This window comes from Macaca fascicularis, chromosome 11 (assembly GCF_037993035.2).
Source record: "Macaca fascicularis isolate 582-1 chromosome 11, T2T-MFA8v1.1".
NCBI classification, from domain to species: domain Eukaryota; kingdom Metazoa; phylum Chordata; class Mammalia; order Primates; family Cercopithecidae; genus Macaca; species Macaca fascicularis.
Window position 1 is genome coordinate 132,508,529 of NC_088385.1, and position 12,386 is coordinate 132,520,914.

At 42.3% G+C, this 12,386-nt stretch overlaps 1 protein-coding gene across 3 annotated transcripts in view; it reads left to right on the top strand.

The window, feature by feature from the left end:
• Positions 1–12,386, top strand: part of TMEM132B (transmembrane protein 132B) — a 470,175-nt gene that overhangs the window by 154,097 nt on the left and 303,692 nt on the right. The gene's annotated exons all lie outside the window — the stretch shown is intronic.

Here is a 12,386-nt window from a genome sequence, read left to right on the forward strand (position 1 = left end):
GGCACCACCTGTGACATTCCTATGTATGCAGTTGCACAATAACAAGTCACACCACTGGGTTACCTCATGTGTCCCTGATGCACCTGGCAGCAGGTGACTCCCCGTTTGACACAGGGGGAAATTGAATCTCAGGAGGATGAAGTGACTTGCCTTGGTACATAAACTGAACTGATGGCAGACCTGGGGCTCCAGCCCAGGTGTCTCTGTGCCTCTTGTAAGCCTCAGCTGCTTCCCAATCAGACAGTGGCAGAACTGTCAAGATTACTCAGTGAATTTTCCTCTCTTATTTAAACAATCTCCAAGGTGTCCAATTTAGAATAAATATAAATGGAAATTAGAACAAGGTCATCAAAATTTCCCACTGTTTAACAGCTGATGGTGCCTATAGGAGGTCAAAATTACTGTCACTAAGCAATCTATGTAATCCCTTTAATAACGCTCCCCCTGCATCTGGCACGGCATGGAAATCTCTCATGTTGGCTGAACAGCTCTTCACTTTTGCTTCTCTGAGTGTCTTTATCTCCTCCTTGCTCACAAAAACACAGTTTACATTGAAGAAGTGCTATGCAATTTGTTTTCACTTTTTAGTAGGGATGGGGCTACTGCTGTCCAAATCGTAAGCCTATACCACGTTGGTTTAGTTGGTTATCACTAGCTGCTATAATAAATAAGTTCCTAGGAGTGGCTTAACACAATAAAAGATTGCTTCTTGCTCACATCTTGTGTGGGTGTTCACATTTGGCAGGCAGCCTTCCTTGTGTGGAGATTCCAGGGCCTGGGCTCCTTCCAGCTCATGGCTTTGTCATGCCCTAGGGCTTCAGTGTTTCCTGCTTTTCACTGGTGGAAGGTAAAAGCTACCTATTTTGGCTTTAATGTGGTATGTGACTCTCCTGCTCCTATTTCAAGAACAAGTCTTGTGGCCATACATGGATACAGGAGATAATGGGAAAGTCCCTGCCTGAGCAGCCATATGCAATATGGTCGACGAGGAAGTTTTTGATTTTCCCCCCTTGACAGGTGGCCATCTCACCCACAGGCCCAATAATGTCTTATTGTCTAGAATGAGGGCATTCTCCCCTTATCCCCTATACTCAGATTTCCAGTATTCTGTTCTATGCTATCTTCCCTTGTTTGGCTAGGTTTGGGCTCTTACACACAAAGGCTTCTTATCCTCAAAGTCACACATGCAGATGGTGAAATTAAAATGGTACAGAATAACTTTGAAAGAAAGGCCATAGTCTTCCATTCCTCTATATCCTTGATTTCCTTCCCTAGAGTCTGCCACATCTAGCCATTTCTGGTTTTAGTTCTTCTGGTGATTACTTCTATAATTATTCATCTACCTTGACTTCTTGAGTTAATAAATGTAGACAGCAGTGCTCTCTCTATAAAAGATGAGGATTTAGCTAATTTACCTACCTTCTTCCCTTTTTCACATTTTAATTGTTTTTACTTATTTGCATTAAAAGTATCAACTTCATTCCATTTATTCATTTATTCTTTCAACACACATTTATTTCCTACTTAGTTTGGGCCAGGCACTCTGCCATGTACTTCTCTTTTCTTATCATTTAGGATTGTGTTTGGCTGCAAGTAACAGAAACCCTGGCCACAGTGGCTTAGGCGAGTAGGATTTGATCTTATTTTTTCTTGGATCCCATGCTGTGACCAGCTCTCTGTCTTCCCACATTGTGTCCTCAGCGTGTAACTTTGCTCCTCCTGGTTGCACAGTGGCTTCCCTATCTCCGTCCCTCTCAGGACGCAGCACCAACACCCACACTTGGATGCCTGACGTTTCTCTGAAGGGTTAACTCAATGTCCTTAGAGAGGAGTTGCGTTTTTGAAGAGCTACTGGGGAAAAGTATGAAGCATTCTGCTTTTTACTGAGGATGGGAGCATTAGAAGGAGGTCTACCTGAAGTGGGTGTCCCATTCTACAGAATCTAGTTACTCTCCTTTTTCCAGCTCCAGTTTCACAGGTGTCCTCACTGTACGTGCCAGCAGGTAGCCAGGAGCCCCTCTGGGCTCCAGTGGGCAGAGTAGCCTCTTGATCCTTGGCAGCACATGCAGAATGCTCTAGTCTAAGGTTTCCTCTGCTGTCCTGCCCGTCAACACACTTTTATCCACTTATTCTCTTTCTTAAATTTGCTGAAGTATTTTATTTGCACATATCCTTCCTCCATTTCTCTTGATAATAGGTTTTTTCCTTTTTGTACTTTTATGCTTTTATTTCATTTGGGTTTCTGTGGAGATGGAGGGAATGAGTGTGCTCAGTCTGCTACTTAAAATTAAATTCCATATCTTTCTTTTTGAAGGAAGAATGTCAATATTTCTCTTAGATTGAATAAGCAGCACATGTTCATTCTAGAAAACTTGAAAATACATAGAAAAATATGGCAGGAAGTTGAAAGGCATCCACACTCTCATTGTGCAGATCCTCACCTCCAGCTGACAGTCCATTTGAGTTTTGGCATGGGCAACTTGACCATGTGATTCTAAAGTTAACTCGGAAGATGGAAAGCAGGGAAGTCTAGCTAATTGGATTTTGATAAAGAACAGTTATCCCTCTGTATGAGTTTGCTAGGGCTGCCATAACAAAGTACCACATATTGGGCCACTTAAACGGCAGAAATTTATTTTCTTATAATTCTGGAGGCTGGAAGTCCAAGACCAAGGTGCCAGCAGGTTTGGTTTCTTCTGAGGCCTCTCTTGGCTTGTAGATGGCTGCTTGCCTCCTCTGCCACCACATGGTCTTCCCTGTGTGTGTCCGTGTCCTAATTTCCTCTTCCTATGAGGATGCCAGTCCTATTGAATTGGGGGCTCTTGGCCCCATGTTGGCAAATAGAGCAAGGACAGGCATGAAAGGGGCTGCAAGCAAGATGAGTAACTAAATTCTGAAGATGAGACACCCACTCCAGGCAGACCTCCTTCCAATGCCCCCATCCTCAGTAAAAGGCAGAATGCTTGGTACTTCTCCCCAGTAGCTCTTCAAAAAGGCAACTGCTCTCTAAGGACAATTAACCCTCCAGAGAAATGTCAGGCATCCAAGTGTGGGCGTTGGTGCTGTGTCCTGAGAGGGATGGAGATACATCCCTCAGCAGCCACTGTGCAACCAGGAGGAGCAAAGTTACACGCTGAGGACACAATGCGAGAAGACAGAGGAGCTAGCTACAGCATGGGATAAAAATATTTGTCCCCCTCAGTGGCCTTATTTTAGCTGTATTGCCTCTTGAAAGACCCTGTCCCAAAATACAGTCACATCCTGAGGTGCCAGGGCTTAGCACTTGAACATATGAATTTGGGAGGAGGTACAATTCAGTCCATAACACTCCTACATAATAAACTGTATTGTAAATCCACGTTAATTTCAGCTACACTGTATTGGTATGAGTGTAGTCACACAACAAAGAAGTTAAATAAATAGATCACAAGTAGACTTGAGCATGTATCAGGTCTTAACAAATAATCAGCAAGCATTAGAAATCATTGGCAGAGAGACACATTGGAGAAAGTGGCTAGCTATTTGGGAAAGCAATTTCTAAGATCAAGGCTGAGGCACGTACCAGAAATGAATGAAAAGAGTAGGTGTAAGTGGGTGTTAGTGAATTGGAGAATAGTGAAAAATATGTGTGCACCCTGACACAAAGCATTCAGATTCAATTAAAATAAACCCAAACTGCAAAGTCAAATAAAATCTTTCTACTGGCTGAATTCAGTGCATGCTCATTTTCAACTTTATCAGATTCTCACTTCACATTATACACCAGTAGAGATTTCAGGTAGCTTCAAGAATTAAGTGTAAAAATGTAGAGACGCACCCATCTATGCATACCCATGCACAGAAACCAAGCAAAAGTGTAGGTAGTGTCTATTTGATCCTGGGATATGGAGGAGGACTTTCTCAGCATAACGCAGTGGTGGAAATTAGGAAATAAAAGGTTGGTATTCTTTGTTATGTTTCAAATTGTGCACATTTGCCTTCAACTGTTTCTCTAAAATATTTGTAGCCCCAGAACATAATCTCAAGTGCTCTGCCACTTGACTCTTTCTAAAAGCCTTCCCTAGTTTGGGAAGAAAGCACATGCAGGAGGAGAGTGTACAATGTCGGGTTTTCTAGAATCGCATTCTGGATTTTCTTTTTCTATTAAGCTAGACTATCCAAAAGCTGTCAGTGGTCTTGGCACACACCGCGGGGCCCTCTGGAAAACTGCTTTTGCTTCATTGTCCATAGTTGTTATAGGCCCATCTTACATGGAGCCCACCATAGGAGGCATTCTCATAAGCTCACAGTGTAATGTGGGAATGATGTGGTACCCTGCAGGGGCCAGTTGGGAGCACTCACCAGAGGAACTTCTCTTAGAGCCAGGAAAAGCTTTGCTTCTTGCTTTCATTTTATGGACAGTGTCCAAATAGTGACCTAATCTTGTGCTTTGAGAGCTGTGGGCAATTCACAGCCACATTTGCAGTTTCCTTTAGTCACTGATTATACTCTTACAATGTAGATTTTGCTTGCTTGAACTTTCCTCTGGCAGCAGAACATAGTGGCTAATAGTGAGAACTCTGCCTGGAGCTGGACTGCCTGGGTCAAATTCCACTTCCACCACTTACTAGCTATATGATCTTAGGCAAGTCATGTAAATGCCCTGTGCCTCAGTTTTCTCATCTATGAGTGGGGGTAAAAACGAAATCCTCATAGTCAAAAGACTATCAAAATTAAAATAGTGAATACCTATAAAATGCTTGGAATAATGTTTGATCTATTACAAGGATTAAACGATGACTTGATGATAATGATTTTAATACCTGCAAAATGCTTAGTACATATAAATGATGATGATGATGATAATGATGATTCTATTCTTATTTTCCCTTTGCCCTTATTTTAAAATATTTTTATCATTTTGTTGTTGTAATTTATAAAGTTGCCTCTAACATTCTATGGACTTGCTGGCACATGATCCAAGGCTTCCCCTCAAGGGTGGCTCTCCTTGCCCTGACTATTCATTTTTATGACTATATACAAAGTACCTATTGTGTACTCAGTAGTGTCCATGAACTTTTTTCTGCTGCTGTTTGTTTGAATCATTTAGTGAACATAGAAAAATACCGGGCCCCACTTGAGACCATCTAAAGACATTCTGAGGGGGCAGGGCCTAAGTATAATATATGTATTCACCATGCAGCCAGGGTTGAGAATCCTTGTCTCAGAGAATACAGAGTAGTTGATGATGTAGCATTTTGTGTAAAAGGAGCTTACTTTTGTGGGGAGATAAATTAGGGGTCCACTTCCCTGGAATCCCATGATCGCATATTTTCAGCTATCTCCCTTTACCTTCACTCAGATGTGTCCAAACTAAGTTGCTTCTTTTCCTCCCTCAGACCTGATGATATATGCCTGTATTCTCTATTTTGTTGGTAGTTCTGCAAACTATAATGTCTAGGTGTTTTTCATGAAACCTACAGCCATTCTGTAGACTCTGATAGAGACAAGCCACTCTGGATTCTGGCTTTTTATCTAAGATTCCCACTTTTTAGGTTTTTACCTTATACACCTCTCTAGGATCTTCATGAATCCTTCTGGACCAAGAAGGAATTATGGATCATCCTGAAATTCTGGGAATAAGAATTCTCCCTTCCTTCAGCTTCTTTAATGTGAGGCTGTACAGGGATGGTTTGCAGTGCACATCATAGAGCCAGTTTTCCAGGATTCCTGTTCTGCCACCATCATTTACTGTGTAATTTAACTCCCCTCATCCCGTGCCTCAGTTTCCTCCTCTGTTAATGGGGTGTGCCAGTTATTACATTATAGGCTCTTAAGTTTTAAACTTGCTCTTCTATTCTCCGGTGTGTGATTCTGGTGGTGGGTCTCTGCACATCCACCCTTGTTCAGCTGTTCCTTTCTAGGCCCTGCCAATAAGGGAAGATAGAGGCGACTGCAAGGCTGGGCCTGGGAGCAGGCACCTACCTGTTTCTTCCTTTTGTTCTGTGTCTGATTCCTGTGTCTATGTCATGTCTCTTGCTGTCCACTTCCTGTCTCTCCCTGTCTGCTTCCTGTTTGCTCCTGCTGGCTTCCTGCTTGCCTTTCATCTGCTTCCTCTCTGCTTCATATCTGCTTCCTATTCCTGTGAGCCCCAGGTTGGCCAAGCAGGGCTGCCCAGCTTGAGGGTTGGGAAGAATCTTGGGACAAAAGGCAAGCGTCACTCCTGCCTGATGCCTCCTGCCTGATGACTGGCTGGCACTGGTGGCCTCATGCTTGCCTGTCTGTAGCGTCTCTTCTTCCTTCTCAGGCCATGATGTGTTTTATGTAGTTGAGAAAAGTGGAGATTCACCTGACTTCTTGCATCTTGCTTTTATACTGGTGGCTTTGAAATTCAGTAGTCAAGTATTTGCTACCTTTCATTTTTGGTTCTATAGTGAATGAATCGTGTTTCAAATGCTGAGGTGTGGAAGGGTCTGTTCTCCAGGGTACAATACAGGGGTACACCTGGGAGTAGAAGAAAACTGGGGATTTATAGTATCACCCCACCACAGCTGTTATTAATGAATGACCACCTTAATCCAAGAGCATTTGGCCCAAATTGTTGCATAGGCTGTTCCTCCTGAGGCTCTGGGATATGTAAGGTGGTTTATAGGTAGTAATGTTTTTCCATCTTTATTACTGTCTTAAAGGTGGGGATCACTGGCTGTTTTGCTAGCAGCTGGGTTGAGATGCTCTGGGTCAGCTGTACCTATTTTCCTGCTCTACCTGAGAATCCAGGCTGGTAACAGGTATCTGGGATGGGAGATACAATCACCTGTGACCATGGAGCAATGAAAACCTCACTGGGTGTACAGGGATTGTGTCCATGAACCTGGCCTTGTGAGCATTAAGGTTCAGCTCCTTCAGATGACCTCCAGATGGTTAACTCCTTGGCCTCATTGTAGAACTGCCAGGCCAGGTAGGCCCTCAGGTAATACGAGAAAGTGGAACGCCTTTGGAATTGGACAGAGCCGGTTTGAATTCTAACCATGTTCAAATTGCTTCTCTGTGCCTCAGTTTCATAATTTTTTAAAAAGGGTCTAACACAGCTTATTTTACAACTGCTGTGATAATCAACTGGCATGACTGGCAAATATGCCTAGGTGTGTTGGCCTGTAAATGGTGTGTATCTCCCTTTAAGCGATATTTTCTCCTTCTACTGAGAATTGCAGCTCTTTGGTTGGCAAGCATAGCTGCCAGCTTAGTGACCAGCTGACTGTGGTGTGATATTTTAGGACGAAATGAATGGAGTGATAGTGTGATGGGCAAATGCTGTGTTAATAAAAACAGTATCTATTAACAACCCTGGGAAGAAGCCAGCCAGAAACTCAGAAGGAACACAGAGAGATTGATTCTCTCAAGCGTTAAACCAATGCAGTCTTAATTGATGGACATTCATTCAGCAAATATCTGTTTAATTTCTCCTGCTAGGTACTGGAGACTGTGCAGTAAACTGGACATCAAAGCCCCCTCTCTCATGGTATCTAAATTTTAGTAGAAAGAATGGATAGTAAACAAGCGAACAAGGAAAAATACAAAGGCTGATTTCAGATGGTGATAGTTGCTTTGAGGGAATATAACAGGACGGAATGATGAGTGACTGGATATAGTAGTCACGCTTTAGTCAGGAAAACAGAAATCACTCTAGTTATTTCTACAGAGGGAATTTAATAAAGGGAATTAGTTACTCAGGTCCTGGAAAATCTGAGAAACCAAATTGGGGATGATCAAGTACCATCTGGGGCTGGTAAAGTTACTTAGAAATTAAGAACAGCGGGAGCAGGAAGCTGTTGTCATCTTTTGGGCTAGAGGGAAAAGGGGAAGAGGTTAGGTTATGAGAATCCAGAAGCTGCTGGGTTAGGCATTAGAACCTGCTACAGGGAGCTGGGACCATGGTGGGGGTTTTAAAGGGGGTTAGAACCAGAGAGGAGATGCAGTTTCTGCCAGTGAGTGCTGCAGGGAAGAGACACAGTGTGAAATACCCTGGGTTCTTCCCTCTTCCTACCCTCCAGTCTTCTACCAGAGCTTCCGATTGGCTGAACACACGCAGAAGCAGACAGCAAGGGAGCTTGGGAAATGTAGTTCCCTGCATTATATCATAACAATGTTGTATAATATATAACAATGTTGTATATATATAACAATGTTGTATAATACAACAACAATTGTTGTATTATAACAATGCAGGGAACTACATTGTCGTGAGTGGGATGGCTGAAGTTGCTGGTCAGCTCAGAGAAGGTCTCTCTGGGCTAAGAAATCCAGACCAGAAGGAGTCTTCTCTGCTGACATGTGGGTGATGAGCTTCCCCAACAAGTGCAAGTAAGGGCAAGGAGAATGATGTGAAAACAGCACCAAGTGGAACTGTGGAAACAGATGGGAGAACTCTGGGTGGAAGAGAGCATGGAAGATTTTCTAGTCCGTTCCACTGCTGCCAGAGATTATATTTACTGCACCAACCTGAACTAATATTAATACTGACAAAGGCCTGCTCCTAGCTCCTGGCCTTCACCACCGTGAAATCAGTAAGGGTTGTGGTTATTCCTGTGGTACCCAGGTGGTAGTGAATTATCAGCTGTTAGGGCCACACTTTTATAGACCAGTAAGGAGTTTCTCTTCCTGGTATTTTTCAAAGACCTGGTGACCTGGTCACCTGGCCACCTGGCCCACCGGAAAGAGCTTTCCACACCTGGCTCTCTATGCCTGAGTTGTTTTGTGTGAATTAGAGGAGACTCAGCCTCAGAAATGTCGTGGGCCTATACTCTTAAGTGAGTCACCAGTAGCCACAAGACTGATAAGTTAGCACCCAGACATGACTGGCACTAGCAGTGAAAGGGACTGACTTCTGAGTGTGTCCCTTGTTGTAGCAGGTTCACGTTTTACCATCTTGGGATTCAGGCATTCATGTCCCACCAGTGCTGACTAAGGTCCATGTCCAGGAATATTTTTTGTGTGCTAAGCACAGCAGTGACATCCACTCACTCAATTTGGGTCACAGGGTCCCTGCCATGATTCCCGGCACCCTGTGAATTGCTTCGTTCTAGGAGTAATATTATTAATCTCCTCCCCTCTCTTCCTGCTGAGGCTGTCTTTAGGGCCTCCTTGGAGCCATCTGCCATTGGCGTTTTGAGTCGGAGCATCCTTTAGCCACAGAGCATCTGTCTGGTGCACCTTGTGTTCTCTCTGAACCTGAACTTGACTCTCTTCTTGGTTCATAAGGAGGGCAGAGATGAGACGCTCTTTTCAGCCAGGCCCCATTACTCCTTCCTCATTTCCTGCTCTCAGGGCCCACCTCGTTCTGTCCAGTGGTAAATAGCTCTCTAGGAAATCAGCAGACTGAATAGGGCCTCATTTCACATTCAGAACGTGGGCCACATGCTCTACCTGCCAATGGGAAAAAGAATGGTGTTACTATGTGACATTTTGGGATTAAAGGGAAGAGTGTTAGCTTTTCAGTGTATTTCTCAGGACACAGTCCCATGGCTTCATAAAATGCTCCTAAATTCAGATATTATATTTTGTTGCAATCTGGTTTGAGGATAGAATAAGGCTCTAGTAGCTGACGTTGATGGCTTTCCATATACAGTTTCAGACAAAATTTGTATTGCATTTTGCTTGAGTTATGGTGGGACAGGAATGTAAACCTTACACTGCTATTTCAGATAAAATGGAGGCTTTGGCTACAATAAAGAAGAGAAGGTGCAGCTTTACATTTCTTGTAAATCAATTTTTGAGAGGTGTAAAATGCCTTTATAAAAGATAAAGAAAACAATAAACCAATATACAGTGAAAACAGAGCAAATTAAAGTTTGCATTTATTTTAATTTCCTTTTCCATATTTGTAAATAAGTCAGAATTTAAGCCTTAGCTTGGACTTCTCCTAAATTTTACGAGAAGTGAAATTCAAGCCACTCACTTCCAAGTCTGGTGTGCCTGCTTAGCCCAGCTGAAAGACATTGTCATGCTGCACAAGGCAGATGTTCCCTGCTGACAGCGTTCCTGTTGCCAAGTAATTCATGAGCAAATTCACCTGAATTTAACTTCCTGGTTTGGAGAGGGGAAATAAACCAATGACAAAAAGAACTAATTTAAATTTCATCTGGAGAGGTGCTTCTGCATTGCTTGACATTGTCAAAATACAGATTGCCCCTTGGTGGCGGCAGCAGCTAAAACTTTCCTTTAGATGAGGCTAATTCTTCAAAATCATTTCTCCCTCCTCTTATCTTTTGATCCAAATCCTGCCAAGCCTGTATGGACATCATTCTGGAGCAAACTCAGGTCTAAACTATGGAAGGGACTATATTGTGTGTTTAAATAGATTTGAGATAATTTAAAGGAATTTTTGAGGTCGTTTTCAATTAACATATTGTAAGTATTTTCTCATGACACTAAAGATTTGTTGACATCATGGTTTTGATGGCAGTTTAATGTCGCACACATAGTGTGGCTTTAATCACTTACTCATTTCCCTAATGGCAGGTTTTTGGGCTGCTTCCAGTGTGTTGCTGTTATAAATCATGCTTGCGATAAGCATACTTGCACATTAATATCCTTCCTGATCTCTTGATTATTTCCTTAGAACAAATTCCTAGGTGAATTCCTGGGATGGGCATTTTTAAGGATCTTAATGTCCAATTTCCGAATTGCTTTCTGAATGTTAGCTGTGTCCTCCAGAGCTTCCAATTGGCGGAACATAGTCGCTAGTTCCTTGGGGGCAGAAATCATGACTGCATTGTCCCTGTAATATTTTTATGTGGCACAATGCTGGGAAAATAATAAGTGAATAATAAGTATATTTAGATAAGTCATTGGAGGAATGAATAAGTAATTACCCTGCTGGAGTAATGAATGTAACAAGGGACTGGCCATGTTGATGACACTTGAGGAGAACTTGCTTGCTGAATGCCTTCTTAGAAAAAGGAGGCATTGGCCCCTACGTGGGCTGTATCTTTTTCACAATCTCCTAATTACAATTTTGTCACCCTCTAGAAGAGGAAAGCTCGCCAAGGACAGCCCCAAACAGGCCAAAAAGTGTTTAAATCAATAGAAGGCATATTTTGCAGAATTTGTGATGGCTGCAGAAAAACATGTCACCAGGAGCCAGAGTGAATGGAGTGGGATTTCTCTGCTGTTTCATCCTCTAGGATGTTGCATTTTAAGCACCATGGTCAGGTTCCATTTCTTCTTGCACTGGTTGGAAAACCGGACTCCAGTGGTGGAGGTTCATTTCAGGGCAAAAGAAAAAAAAAACTCTCTGTCTGTCCTTGGCCTGATTTGCTGACCCTGGTTCCTGGTGGGCTGTCTTCACTTTGAAAAAGCTTGTTGGGTCTTTGCTGTGTGTGTTTTCCCATTTGAAGGAAACATGCCAAGAAACACACATACACATATGTACTCATGTGTACATGTTTATGTATATGTGTTGTGTGTTTTAATTAACAAAATAATACATGGTTGTAACAAATTAAAAAGAAAGTAGAAATGTAAATGGTAAAAAGCAAAAAAACTTTCTCCTTTGGGTTCTATAGACACACAAACATAAATATATACATTTATATATACATAGGTAGAATTTTAAAACTTTACCAAATAGGATCACATATGACACATTTGATTTTTTTTTACACTTAATTTGTTTTTTTTTAACCTTAATGTCATATTGTGGCCATCTTTTCAAGTATGTTTATATAGCTCTACCTCATTTTTTAAGATAGTTTCATATTATTCCACTATAAAATGTTTAGTTTCCTGTTGATCAACCTATTGAATATGGATTAAAATAGTAATTGTGGGTGAATATTGACAGCACGTATCTGTGTGCCAGCATTGTTCTAAGTGCTTTATTTTATTTTATTTTGTTTTTTCTTGAGACAGGGTTTTGCTCTGTCACCCAGGTTGGAGTGAAGTGCTGCAATCCCAGCTCACTGTAATCTCCGCCTGTTGGGTTCAAGATCCTCCTGCCTCAGCCTCCCAAGTAGTTGGGACTACAGGCACGAGCCACCATGCCTGAATAATTTTTGTGTTTTTTTTTTTTTGTAGAGACAGGGTCTCACTGTTTTACTTAGGCTGGTTTTGAACTCTTGGGGTCAAGTGATCCACCTGTCTTGGCTTCCCAGCATGCTGGGATTACAGGTGTGAGCCACCACATCTGGTTGTGCTTTGTACTTATTAACTCATTAATCCTTGTGACAACCCAGTAAGGTAGAATTCATGTTTATGTCCTACTTTATGTGAGGACATTTGTGGCACAGAGAGGCTAAGTAACTTGGTCAAGGTTGCTCAGTTAGGAAGTGGCAAAGCCAGGATTCAAATCCAGCCATCAGGCTCAGCACATATGCTCTTAAGTTTGTTTGCAATTCTAAATGATGCTG